At 51.8% G+C, this 14,028-nt stretch overlaps 1 long non-coding RNA gene across 1 annotated transcript; it reads right to left on the bottom strand.

Annotated features, from left to right (window-relative positions):
* Positions 1-6,267: 6,267 nt before the first annotated feature.
* LOC131384010 (uncharacterized) lies at positions 6,268-13,157 on the bottom strand. Its single transcript, XR_009214466.1, has 3 exons — positions 13,072-13,157; positions 8,574-8,721; positions 6,268-6,348 (listed from the first exon to the last, which is right to left on the bottom strand). It is a non-coding gene; the product is annotated as an uncharacterized LOC131384010 (long non-coding RNA).
* Positions 13,158-14,028: the final 871 nt, after the last annotated feature.

Here is a 14,028-nt window from a genome sequence, read left to right as displayed (position 1 = left end):
GTCAGTAAATAGGTCATCTTACATGGGTTAAGGAGCGAGAAGGAGAGGAGAAATTTCTTTGCAGACTTGCTGCAAGGCAGGCGCAGATGGAAGCACACTATAGCCATTTCCTTCTTACGCCACAACTTTGGGGTAGCAGTAAGTACTATTATCCTCTCCATTTTGCAAAGGAGGCAAGCCTGGCTTGGAGAGGGAACTGTGACTGTCTTGTCCGAGGTCACACCCAGTAAGTGAGGAGCTGGGAGCTGAGCCTGGGCAGTTGGCCCCCGCCCTGCAGCTTCTTTTTGGCTCTGCCTGCCCCAAGCCCTAGGGAGCACCAGGGGGAGAGCTGGAATTCCCGCAGGCTTCCTGCACACAGCACCCGTCTCTCGCCTCCACCCACACGGCCTGCTCCTTTGCCTTTGCTGTTCCTCCTCAGCATTGGCTAGGAAACTCCCCTATGTCTTTTCCCTCCTTGACATCCCCGTAGCACCTCCAAGCATGGAGCACCTGTGATGTGCCAGGCACTGCTTCCCAGGTGTGGCCTTAGGGATCTGCTGTCATCCTCAGGCCATCCTTGGAGGTGAGTGTGTTGGCACAAAGGCCCAGAAAGTTTCGGAAACTTGCCCAAGATCAGAGTTCGTGAGCAAGTGGTGGAGCCCGCATTCCAATGTCTACATCTGTTTGATTCCAAAGGCCACTCTCCCTCTCTCTCCTTCTGTGCTCCTCCCTCCCAGAGGCTGGAACTCCACATCTGGCTCCCAAATGACCCCCCAGGAGGGAAGGCGAAGGCTGGGGACCCTGTGGTAAGGGAAGACAGAGCAAGGGAGGGCGGGGGATGCCAGAAGGGGTGGGCAGAAGGGCCAGCTGGCCTTCTTCCCTGTAGCTTGGAGGCCCTCCCCGGGATGGCAGGGTGCGGGAGCTGCCCTCTCCTCTCCTCCCAGCGTCTTCTGGGAGACAATGTGCTTCTCATTAGGCTGGCGTTGGGTTTTACAAACTGGACCTCTAATGGTGAAGGTTTGGGGATGTGAGGAACTGCGCATCTCTGCGCCTCACATCTCCTGGAGGGGGAGAGCAGTCAGGCCTCTCCTGCTTCCTGGGTGACTCTCAGCCACGGGAGATGGCTGTGCCCTCACCCGCACCGAGTGCCAGCCCGAGGGGAGAGGATTCCTTGAGACGAGGGGCTGATCGGGGCTGAGACAAGTGAGATGAGGCCATGCTGACGTTATCTGCTTCACGGGATGGACTAACTGTCCACCTCTGGAATCCTCTAGGACCACCCTTCTTATTAGGCCTCCCCCAAATCAGGGTCATGTCTCCCCTCACACTGGGGTCCCTGAGGGCTGGGGGTCCTCCCTCAGCCTTCCCCACACCCCATGGGAGGGCTGCAGAGCTGCGGTGGAGGGGGTGCATGCTGCACCCCACCCTGTGCCAGCAGCGTTGGGCTCACAGCGGGGAAATTGAGTAATGAGCGTGTAACTGAGTTGGGTCCATGGGAGCTTCCGAAGGCTCCGGTTTCCGGTTTCCTCCCCACCCAGTGTGTCTGTCTGGGTGACTGCAAGGGGCCAGGATGCCCCTTCTCAAACCTTCCAAAATGCTCTCCGAGAGTCTGAGCCCTGCAAGGCAGGGCTGCCAGGGACGGGCAGGGTGTGAGTGTCAGGCTGCCGGGCTCCCGGTCACATCTCTGCACACAAACACACCCCGCCACAACCCTGTAGGCACACAGAGACCCACGTGAGACCCTCCCTCCAGTTACTGACATGCACACACACACTCACACACACACTCACACACGTGTGCCCCCCAGGTACCAACACACATGGACACACGAGACAGCCACCCTAGGGAGGCACTTAAGAGTCTCTTACAGCCGGGCATGGTGGCTCACGCCTGTAATCCCAGCACTTTGGGGAGGCCGAGGTGGGAGGATGGTTTGAGGTTGGGAGTTTGAGACCAGCCTGGCCAACATGATGCAACCCCGTCTCTACTTAAAATACAAAAATTAGCCGGGTGTGGTGGTGCGCCCCTGTAATCCCAGCTACTCAGAAGGCTGAGGCAGGAGAATTGCTTAAACCCAGGAGACGGAGGTTGCAGTGAGCAGAGATCACACCACTGCACTGGGTGACAGAGTGAGTCTCTGCCTCAAAAAAAATAAAAATAGAGTCTCTTACACACTCAAGCACACTTTCGTGGGTACACACTCAGGCACGTATATGTCAGCCCACAGCTGGCACACACACACAATCTGACACCTGTTCACAGTCCACACGGCTGGGGCACACCACTTCAGACACACTCGGGCGCATCCTCAATCTCAGTGCATGCTCAAGCGTGAAGAGCCCTCAGGTTCCCGGCTGGGAGGAACCTTGAAAGAGCACCATGCCCAGCCCCTGCCTGGCAGGCCCTCCCTCCAGGCCTCCCCAGCTGCTGCGACATCACCCAGGAAGAGACCTAGCCTAGTCCTGGCTCCAACCTCTAGAAGTCCTCATGGCATTTGACTTTTGTCAGACGGATCTTGTTGATCTGGTCCTTTGGGAACCACCTCTGGTGACTTGAAGTCTCAGGTTCTGGAGTCCAAGGCTGACTCTCAAAGGGAAGGGGCTCTGGGAAGGGGTGAGAGGGCAGGAAGACTCTCAGGGGTGGGGGGCAGGGGTCTTGCCAAAGAGAAGCATTGGCTTGGATTAGGGAGGACACCTCCTCCCATCCAAGCTGAGAACCTTTGGTTTACTTGTTTACTTAAGCAAAAGGAGCAAGAAGCCCAGGCGCTCTGACCCCATGATGTCTTCAGCAGACAGGGAAGATGCAGGGGTAGAGACCACGGCCAGGGCAGCTTAGGGAATCTGAGCCCCAGGAAGGCTGATCTGAACCCCCTAGGCTGGGCAGGATGGCTTTTGGTTGGTGGTGGGGAGGGGTCCTGGGTTTTGAGGGAGGGAAGAGGGCAGGAACCAGGGTAATGTGAAGATGAGAGGCCCCACCCTGTTCCTGGCTAGAGGGACCAGAAGGAGCACCTTGAGGAGGAGCCAGAACAGGATCTACCAGCTGCTGGGGCCTGGGGCCTGAGCTCTAGGCCGCTCAGTCTCCATTAGTCTACCTCTCATTCAACCTAGGTTAGAGCCTTCCTCTGGTTCCCAGAGCTGCTGGGCTGCAACTTGTCTATCTCTATTCTAACAACTACCTGTCTCCCTCACTAGGCGGCGAGCTTATTTTATGCCATTCGTTCATCCGTTATCAGCTAAATAACCTGAGGCCTAATAGTCTTCTCTGAAATATGGATAATAGTACTTTTTTCATAGGATTCTTTTTTTTTTTTTTTTTTTTGAGAAGTAGTTTCACTCTTGTTGCCAGGTTAGAGTGCAGCAGCATGATCTTGGCTCACTGCAACCTCCGCCTCCCAGGTTCAAGCGATTCTCCTGCCTCAGCCCCCCGAGTAGCTGGGATTACAGGCATGCGTCACCACGCCCGGCTAATTTTTGTATTCTTAGTAGAGACAGGGTTTCACCATGTTGGCCAGGCTGGTCTCGAACTCCTGACCTCAGGTGATCTGCCCGCCTCGGCCTCCCAAAGTGCTGGGATTACAGGCGTGAGCCACTGCACCCAGCCCCTCATAGGATTTTTAGGATGGAATGAATTATTATATGTAAATCTCATAGAATACCACCTTCACCAGGTGCAGTTGACTCACACCTGTAATCCCATCACTTTGAGAGATCAAAGGAGGATTAATTGAACCAAGGAATTTGAGACCAGCCTGGGCAACATAGTGAGACCCCATTTCTACAAAAAAATTTTAAAATTAGCTGGCGTGGTGGTGTGCACCTGTAGTCACAGCTACTCAGGAGGCTGAGGTAGGAGGGTGGCTTGTTCCTAGGAGTTCAATACTGCAGTGAGCCAAGAATCATGCCACTGCACTGCACTCCAGCCTGGGTGACAGAGCAAGACCCTGCTTCTAAAAAAAAAAAAAGAAAAAGAAAAAGACAAACCACCTCCTGGCCCCAAATTAGTGCCACGCATATATTAGCTTTAAAAACTTAACCAGCCCTGTGCCAAAAATTTGATAGGCACTGGGTACATGGCAGAGAATAAGGTAGACACAGTGCTGCCCTCAACAAGCTCAAAGTCTTAGGGCCTCGGTTACAGGGTGGGGAGTCATCCTTGACCAAGTGGCCAAGATAATGTGTCATGACTATTGTAATGGGAGAAGGCAGGATTTTTAGGGGAGCACAAGGCAGGAGGTCCTAGCCCAGGCAGTGGGTTGGGGAAAGGCTTCCTGAGGCACGAACTTTCAAGGTGAGACCTGCAGGGATGAGTAGAAGTAACCAGGTGAGGATGGGGAGGAAGGGGCTCCAGGCAGAAGGCACAGCGTGCACAAAGGCTTTGAGGTCATTATCAACTCCAGGGTCTAGCCCATGGCCTGGCCGTGCCAAACTATCAGTCAATATTTGTTTTTGTTTTTATTTGTTTGTTTTGAGACAGGGTCTGGCTCTGTTGCCCAGGATGGAGTGTAATGACATGATCTCACCTCACTGCAACCTCTGCCTCCCGGGCTCAAACCATCCTCCCACCTCAGCCTCCCAAGTAACTGGGGCTGCAGGTGTACACCACCACGCCCGGCTAATTTTTGTATTTTTGGTAGAGACAGGCTTTGGCCTTGTGGAACTCCTGGGCTCAAGCGATCCTCCTGCCACAGCCTCCTACAGTGCTGGGATTATAAGCTCAGCCACGATACCAGACCAGTCAATATTTGTTGACTGGAGCATCAGTTGCTTACCAGCTTCTGCATTTCATCACATGGCATCTTTGTAGCAACCTGGTAGGATGGGAGCTAATGTACACCAGTTTCACAGAGGTGATGCTCAGCAGCTTACAGAGGTGGCCAAGGTCACGTAGCTCCTGGATGTGTAGTAAAGTCAGGACCGTCTACCTTCTCTCATCTTGCTTTGGGGGTTCAGGGGAATGTTTTCTTCGCTGCTACTATAGAGAACCACTGAACAGAAAAGACCCAGGCAAGAACTGGCAGGCTGGGTACAGGCTGCCAAGGCTCTTTCCTTTGAAGCACAGCCCCTGGGGTCTCTGAGATCAAAATCCCTGGAGCCCAAGTTTCTGGAAGACCTTTGTCCAGCCTGAGCACTGTGGTCTGCCCTCCTCCCACACCAGCCTCTTGGGGGCCTGGACTAGGGACCCTGGCTCCCTGGGCTCACCTCTGCCCATCTCTCCCTCTCTGGGGTCCCTGGGCACTGCATCTGGCTCCTGTGAGAATAAGGCCTCTGGGTCTCCACTTCCTGGGTAGTTCTTAGGAATGTGCCTCTGCAGCAGTGGCAGATGTGGGCCTGGGACGTGATGAGGGTGGCGGCGAGGCCTGGCAGAACACGCTCTGTCCAACACGACTGAGCTCCCTTCCCCAGGCCCCTGCCTGCTTCCACCAGCCCCAGCTGTAATAGTCTCACCAGACCCTTCAAACTAACACATCTGGGGGAGGGGGGCGAACAGTGCATCTTGCTTTGGAAAGTTTAAGGCACGTAAGCTCTGGGGATCTAGGAGGCCCCATGTGTGCATTGGGAGGTGTGGGGGGGTGGGGTGGGGCGGGTAGTGCAGAGGCCAGGCTCAAGGAGAGGCAGGGGCAGGGGGCAAGAGCCTGGTTTCTGACCCTCAGTTCCATTGTCTGGTTAACTGTCAGCCTATTTCCAAGTTAAAAATGCTTCTTCCTGGCCTGGCGCGGTGGCTCATACCTGTAATTCCAGCACTTTGGGGGGCCAAGGCGGGCAGATCTCCTGAAGTCAGGAGTTCGAGACCAGCCTGGCCAACATGGTGAAACCCCATCCCTAAAAATACAAAAATAAGCCGGGCGTGGTGGCACGCACCTGTAGCCCCAGCTACTCGAGAGTCTGAGGCGGGAGAATCCCTTGAACTTGGGAGGTGGAGGTTGCAGTGAGCCGAGATCATGCCATTGCACTTCAGCCTGGGCAACAGAAGGAGATTCCATCTCAAAAAAAAAAAAAAGAAAAGAAAATAATGCTTCTTCCTTAGGGGGCCAGGTCTCAGACCAGGCCCGCTACACAGACTGAACACCAAGCCCACTACACAGATAGGAAAACCAAGGCCTATGGATGCTAGGGGGTGCTGAGGGCAGGTCTGTCTTCCCTTCCTCCCAGGGAAGTCTACCCTTCCCAGGAAAGCGGAGACCAGTCTATCTGTCCTTCCACTCACCCATCTTCAGGCCACTCTGAACCCCCAACCCCTCTAAATGCCCCCTGGAGCCTGTCCCCAACGACCCCCTTCTAGGGAATGTGATGAAAGGTCTATTTATTATACTTCAGCTCGGACAGTTGTTTCAGATGTTTCCAATTCGTCGGACTGCCCAGACATCTGTTCCTGGTTGAAGGCAGAGAAGAGAAAGAAAAAAGGAAAAAACTCGATGCGTTTCCCACACCCTCACTCAGATGCACACAGACTGGCACATCCCCTCGCTCTCTCTCCCTCCCCCAGACCCTCGCAGCACACTCCCCTGTCCTCATCCACACTCACAGCCTCACTCACTTTCACTGCAACCACATGCTGTGCTCCACACAGCGCCCAGGTGTGTGCCGAGACTCTGCTATGCCCACTCTCCACCCTCGCTTCCCCCATGCAGCTTGGTGTGCACACTCACGCCTACACCTGTCCCCTCTCGGGGCCTCACACCCCATTACTAGGTCATGGTGAGGGTTCCTACGGTGGGGGACCTGGACCATGTCTTGCGTTCCAGTTGAGACACTATAAAGTGGGCTGTCACCTTCCCTACCTCCCAGGGCTGTTGTGCTGGTTAAAATCTTGAGTGTTAGGTGCTTGGCCTGGCAGTGAGCTGGCACTCTGAGAATGTCCATCACGGCTCCTGGTGGCATTTTCCCCTTCCCCTATGTACAGACACACACCCACATACGTATTTGCACCTACAGTGGGGATTGAAAGATTCCAGGGTCCCAGGGAACCTGAGGTTCTGTGATTCTTGACCCTCACACACAGATGTACAAGCTGCACATGCATGGGTGCTCAGCAACCTGGTCTGACACAGGCATGCGGGCAAACAAATGTGCATGGACACTCCTTAACGCACACACTCACCTGCACACTTGCAGACATATACACTCGCTTGCACTTGCACGCTCCTCTCAGCTCATTCACAGATGCACACTCAGCTCCGCACATGGAACACCCAGCTGAGGGACCGGGGATTAGAGGGGTGGAGGGAGGCCTGAGTTCATGGGGACCAGGCTGGACTTGCTGAGTTGGGGCTGGGGGAGGAAGTCAACCTCTCCCTGGCTCCTAGGCAGACCGGGTACATTGTTGCAGTGCGGAGCAGTGCCCCCCGACTCTGGGGGCCTGGGCTGGAGAGGCGCCGATGGTAAACCCCTCTCCTAATGCACTGCCATGTGCACTCTCGTCACCCCACTTCTGGAGGAACTGTGGAGCAGCAGGTGGAAGGGGAGGTTCTGGGGGGGTGGCAATTGGGGGGTGAATGGTCAGGGTGATGACTCCTCAATCTAGAGTGCATTGATTGACACCTCCTATCTATGACCCCAATCCCCAGATCTGGGCCATGAGCCTGGAAACAAGAGCACCTCTCTCACTGCTCTCCCACCTCCTCCAGTTCCACCAGCCACAGGTGGCTTTGGTCAGACCAGCCCAGGACCTCTCCAGCCTGGGGCCTTCCAGGCAGGCTCAGCTGACCTCTCCACCAGGCCCCCTGGCCCTCCAGTATGGGCATCGTAGTGGACTCCTGTGAGGCTGAGGCACTGCTGGGAGGCTGAGGCACACTCAGAAACAGAAGGCAGGAGGAGGGGTCTGTGGGGTCCACCGTGCGTCCTCCCACTTCCCCCAAGCTGCCCCTCCAGCTGTCTTGGAGTCATAGTTCCTGCTCCCCCAACCCAGACCCCCAAAGCAGGTGGAGGAAGTATTGTCCTTGTGTTAGATTTCAATAGCCCCAGAGCAACTGGGAAACCCCCTTCCCCGCCACAGCCAGCTCAGCTTTTGTGTGTTGGGGGCCTGAATCCAAGACCCACTTGTGGAGGCTCCCCTCTTCCACAGCCCCCTCCCTCCCACTGCTGGGGCCTTGGGGCCTTGGGCCAACTGGGGCCTCCTCCTCCTTCTCTCCTCTGTCTTAGAGTCGTTGCTGGCCTTAGAGTCAGACAGAACAGACTTGGGCTCAGCTCCTCTCAGCTGCTGACCTGCTCTGGGATTTGCTGCAAAGCATGTAGCCCCTCCCAGCTTGGATGTGCTCCCCTGCAAAGTGGGCGGGGTATAGGCTTTACGGAGAAGACCCGTTTATATCATGGTCTCCAAAAGGCCTAGTGATAGGTGCTCAGTGAAGGCTGGTTGACTCGATCCTGGAGCCAGGTAACCTGTCCCCAGTCCAGGGCAGACTGCACCTCAGGAATTCCCTTCTCTGGCAAACACTCCCCTTTAGGCCTTCACCTCAGTGAGAGGAAACCCTGCCTGGACAAGGAGGGGCAGGATCCCAGACACCACCCTCTTGCTTTACCAGCCTCCTTCAGTTTTCCTATCAAATCCCCAAGGCCAAGGGCAGCATTGCTACTACTATGCTTTTACCTGTTGCTCACCTGCAGTGTTTGCAGCTGTTTGCCCACCCTCTTCCTACTCTTGAAGGAGGAGCCAGAGGCTTCTGCAAGGTACTGGGGCTGGAGTCGAGAACTGCAGATGGAAGCGGGAGAGGAGGCTCCTGCCTGGCTTCTCACCCACGACATACTGCTGGGTGGGAGGAAAAGGTGAGAAATAACCATTTATTGAGCACCTACTGTGTGGCAGGCATTGCATCGGGGCCACAAGTTAGCATGTATGTACCAGAATATAAACTCCATGAGGGCAGAGATTATTCTGTTTTGTTCACTGTTGTAACCTTAGTGCCTAGCACATGGTAAGAACTCAATAAATATATGCGGAATAAATGAATTTGTACCTGTTATTCTCATCATAACTCTATGAGGCAGGTATAATTATTATCACCATGTTACATGATTTTCAGCTGAGACTCAGAGAGGTTAAGTGACTTGCTCAGTGTCACACAGCCAAGTAAGTGGCAGAGCTGGGCCTGTCTGGCTGTAAAGCCCTTGCTCTGACCACTGCACTCTTGAGCAGGCCCAGAAGATCACAGCTACTCTGTGTGTGTGTGTGTGTGTGTGTGTGTGTGTGTGTGTGTGTGTGTGTGTGTGTGTGTGTGTGTGTGTGTGTGTGTGTGTGCAGCTGTCCTGGCATGGGAGTATCATATCTTGGAGGCTCATTGACTACACAAGTCCCATGATCACACATAGAAACTGTCATGTGTTCTTGTGCCTTAGTGTGCTCGATAAATATTAATTGAATAGCCACAGCTTCTCAGAGATGATAAAAAAAGGAAGAAATATTAATTGAATAAATGAAATAAGTGGGTGAGTGAATAAGTGCTTCACGCTAGCTCACAGATACCCTGGTTGTGTTTAGAGGGGCTGGGTGATTAGAAGATAGGCTTGTCAGCTGGGCATTGGACACCGGGGTTCTAATCCCTAAGTTGTAGTGTGACCTTGGCTGAGTCACCACCCCTCACTGAGCCTGGGTCCCTCCTCGGTGAGGTAGACGAGAGCTGATGGTCAGGTGTTTCTCAAGGCCCTTCCAGCTCTGCCACCGCAAGTGCTCAGGGCCTCAGGCTTCCCAGTTATGGGCTCCACAGTCAGGGTGGGGTTGGTTCTTGTTTTCTGGGAAGCGGAGGGGATGTGGTGGAGAATCTGAGTATGCTTATTCTACATATTCTGTAGAATGAAGTCTGACTCTGGCTCAGCATCCAAGGCCTTCCACGATGCAGTCTCAGTCCAACTGCTTCCCCTCATCCTATGCAACACATAGACACACTTATTCTCTCTCTCTCTCTCTCTCTCTCTCACCCTCTCTCTCTCTCTCTTAGACACTGGGCAGAACAACAGCTTAGCCAAGGCCATGAGTCTAACCCAGCAAGGAAAAGGGGCTTGGGACTTGTACCAGCTCCCTGTCACTGACCTGGGCTTTGCCCCCAGCAACTCCACATGATGGAGGAAGCACAGGATATAAATCCAGGCTTGACCACTACAATCAGTGTGCTCATGGGCAAGTCGCTTAGCCTCTATGTGCCTTTGTTTTCTCATCGGCAAAGTGGAAATGGTGATACCTTCTATCTTGGGGAGACTTTGCTCAAAAGAAGTGACAGTGTCCATCAAGTGCACTTTTGTTGTGTGAGCCTGGAGAAAACTTTATTAGAAATCTACTTTGTGGCTGGGTGCGGTGGCTCATGCCCATAGTCCCAGAACTTTGAGAGGCCAAAGCAGGAGGATTGCTTGAGTCCAGGAGTTCGAGACCAGCCTGGGCAACATGGCAAAACCCTGTCTCTACAAAAAATGTAAAATTAGCCAGATCTGGTGGACTATGAGCCCGTAGTCCCAGCTACTTGAGAGGCTGAGGTGGGAGGATGGCTTGAGCCTGGAAGGTCGAGGCTGCAGTGAGCTGTGATCACACCACTGCATTCCAGCCTGGCGACAGAGCGAGACCCTGTCTCAAAAATCAAAACAAAACAGCTGGGTGTGGTGGCTCATGCCTGTAATCCCAGCACTTTGGGAGGCCAAGGCGGGTGGATCACCTGAGGTCGAGAGTTCGAGATCAGCCTAACCAACGCGGTAAAACCCTGTCTCTGCTAAAAATACAAAATCAGCTGGGCGTGGTGGCTCATGCTTATAATCCCAGCTACTCGGGAGGCTGAGGCAGGAGAATTGCTTGAACCCGTGAGGCAGAGGTTGCAATGAGCCAAGATTGTGCCATTGCACTCCAGCCTGGGCAACAAGAGCAAAACTCCATCTCAAAAAAAAAATAAATAAATAAACAAAAATAAACAAAAAAACACAACTTTGTGGTCAGACCCCTGACAAAGATCTGAGAGAGGAAAAGTCTGAGATACAGTTGCTACCTACTTTTTTTTTTTTTCTTGAGACAGGGTCTTGCTTTGTCACCCAGGCTGTGGATCTTCCACCTCCTGGGTTCAAGTGACCCTCCCACCTCAGCCTCCCAAGTAACTGGAACAACAGGTACACACCACACACCTGGATAATTTATTTTATTCCTTACACAGACGGAGTCTCGCCATGTTGGTTTTGCACTCCTGGCCTCAAGCAACTTCCTGCCTTGGCCTCCCAAAGCGCTGGGATTCCATGAGTGTGCCACCGGGTCCAGCCTGCTGCCTACTTTTTGAGACTTGTGGTTTACCCAGGAGAATGGATACATACTCAGGAATCCTGTGGGATGGAATAATGTAATCTCAGATAAAAAGCAAACAACAGGTTGGAGGAAATAGTTACAATTAACATGACAAGCAAATAGTTAATATTCTTGCCATATAACAATCTTACACAACTTAAGGGGTAAAAATCCCGCAGAGACCCCAGCACATTAATGGGGTCTCATGATATAGACAATGAGGGCAGATAATATGGATAGCAAAATCCACAAGCCAGAAATTATAAATATGTAGTGGTGGGTATTTGTAAAACATATTTCATCTCGTCGATAATCAAAGAAGTGCAAATTATTTTATTATTATTATTATTATTATTATTGAGACAGAGTCTCACTCTGTTGCCCAGGCTGGAGTACAGTGGCACAATCTCGGCTCACTGCAACCTCCACCTCTCAGGTTCAAGTGATTCTCCTGCCTCAGCCTCCTGAGGAGCTGGGATTTCAGGCACCCACCACCACACCTGGCCAGCTTTTGTATTTTTAATAGAGACAGAGTTTTGCCATGTTGGCCAGGCTGGTCTTGAACTTCGGGCCTCAAGTGATCCCCCTACCTTGGCCTCCCAAAGTGCTGGGATTATAGGCGTGAGCCACCACACCCAGCGGAAGTGCAAATTAAAGTAACAGTAACATTTCTGTCCTTTTTCTTTATCGAGAATCCCCAGTGTAGGTACTATCATAGCGAAAAAGGCAAGCTCGTATACTGCCACCGTTTTCAGTCATTAGTTTGATATTTTTCAGGCACATACTACATGCTGGACACTGTTCCGGAAGCTGCAGAGCATGTTTGCAGTGTGGACAAAAAGTCTTGAAAGTACTCACAGCAGCACTGCAAAAAGAAGTCGGGTTTACAGCACTAACCATGGACAAGGCTGAGCCAGGTGGTATTAACAGTTCACACAGGCCAGGCATGGTGGCTCACGCCTGTAATCCCAGCACTTTGGGAGGCCGAGGCAGGCAGATCACGAGGACAGGAGATCGAGACCATCCTGGCTAACACGGTGAAACCCCATCTCTACTAAAAATACAAAAAATTAGCTGGGCGTGGTGGCGGGCGCCTGTAGTCCGAGCTACTGGAGGCTGAGGCAAGAGAATGGAGTGAACCCGGGAGGCAGAGCTTGCAGTTAGCCGAGATCGAGCCACTGCACTCCAGCCTGGGAGATGGAGCGAGACTCCGTTTCAAAAAAAAAAAAAAAAACAGTTCACACAGATCCAAACCCAGAGACTGCCACTGGAGTCTGGGCCACCTCAGGGGAGCTGCTTAATTGGCCAAGCTCTCTATCCCCTTGTGTGTACGATGGGGATAATAATGTACCCCAATGCTCACAGCATTGTCATGAGCACAAAGTAAAACAACAGGTATAAAAGACCAGGACTAAAGTGAATCCTTGGCCAGGTGTGGTGACTCATGCCTGTAATGCCAGCACTGTGGGAGGCTGAGGCGGGGGGATCACCTGAGGTCAGGAGTTTGAGACCAGCTGGGCCAACATGGTAAAACTCCGTCTCTACTAAAAATACAAAAATTAGCCAGGTATGGTGGTGGGCGCCTGAAATTCCAGCTACTTGGGAGACTGAGGCAGGAGAATGGCTTGAACCCGGGAGGTGGAGGTTGCAGTGGGCTGACATCGTGCCACTGCACTCCAGCCTCGGCGACAGAGCAAGACTCTGTCTAAAATAACAATAATAATAAAGTAAATAAATAAAAAGTGAACCTGGAATAATAAAGTTTATTTTGCATTATTTATCACTGAGAGAAAAACCCACCCACATCTCTAATAATGGGGGAGAGGATAAATGTGTGTCGCTACTCACCATTTGCTGTGTCACCTAGAGAAGCCATTCAAAAGGGTTCTTGAAAGGATCTTTAATGCCATAGCTGAATACTTGCAAAGTAACACTTGATCCAGACGTACGTGACGTGTGATATAATCGTTGCCAAGCAGCATATCTGGAAGGAATGAATTCTATCACAATGGAGGCATTAGGATGATTCTAACCCTCCCCTACGTTTTCTAAAAAATCACAAATTGTTCTTATAACTGGAGACTAGTTATATATAATTATATATTATATATAATATACACTTACATATTATATACAATATATACTTACATATAATTAATGTTATATAATACAATTAAGCATTAATTTTAATAATGTATTGTCAGAAGGGCCTCGTCACGCAGGGAGTAAGAAAGGTATTACCATGTTTGACACAGACTTGTCAAGAAACTTTAGGTTTATTAAAACCAGGGACTATATCTTACTTATCTTTGTTTTCTTGGCACATTGCTGGAAACTAATCAACCCCTGAGAAAATGTGGATCTGCAGGCTTTACGTGCATTTTATCAGTTTTTACGACAACCCTGTAAGGCAGAAACTATAATTATCACCATTGGACATATGAGGACACTTAACTTATCAAGTTCAAGAGATTTGGCCAGGCATAGTGGCTCACGCCTATAATCTCAGCACTTCGGGAAGCCGAGGCAGGTGGATAACCTGAGATCAGGAGTTTGAGAGCAGCCTGGCCAATGTGGTGAAACCCTGTGTCTACTAAAAATACACACAAAAAAATTAACCGGGCGTGGTGGTGCATGCCTGTAGTCCCAGCTACTCGGGAAGCTGAGGCAGGAGAATCGCTTGAACCTGGGAGGTGGAGGTTGCAGTGAGCCAAGATCACGCCACTGTACTCAGCCTGGGCTACAGAGCAAGACCCTGTCTCAATAAAAAAAAAAAAAAGAAAGAAAGAAAGAGACAGACTTGTC

The sequence above is a fragment of the Hylobates moloch genome, unplaced genomic scaffold (assembly GCF_009828535.3).
Source record: "Hylobates moloch isolate HMO894 unplaced genomic scaffold, HMol_V3 SCAFFOLD_8, whole genome shotgun sequence".
Taxonomy (NCBI): domain Eukaryota; kingdom Metazoa; phylum Chordata; class Mammalia; order Primates; family Hylobatidae; genus Hylobates; species Hylobates moloch.
This window is presented reverse-complemented; position numbering and strand designations above follow the sequence as displayed.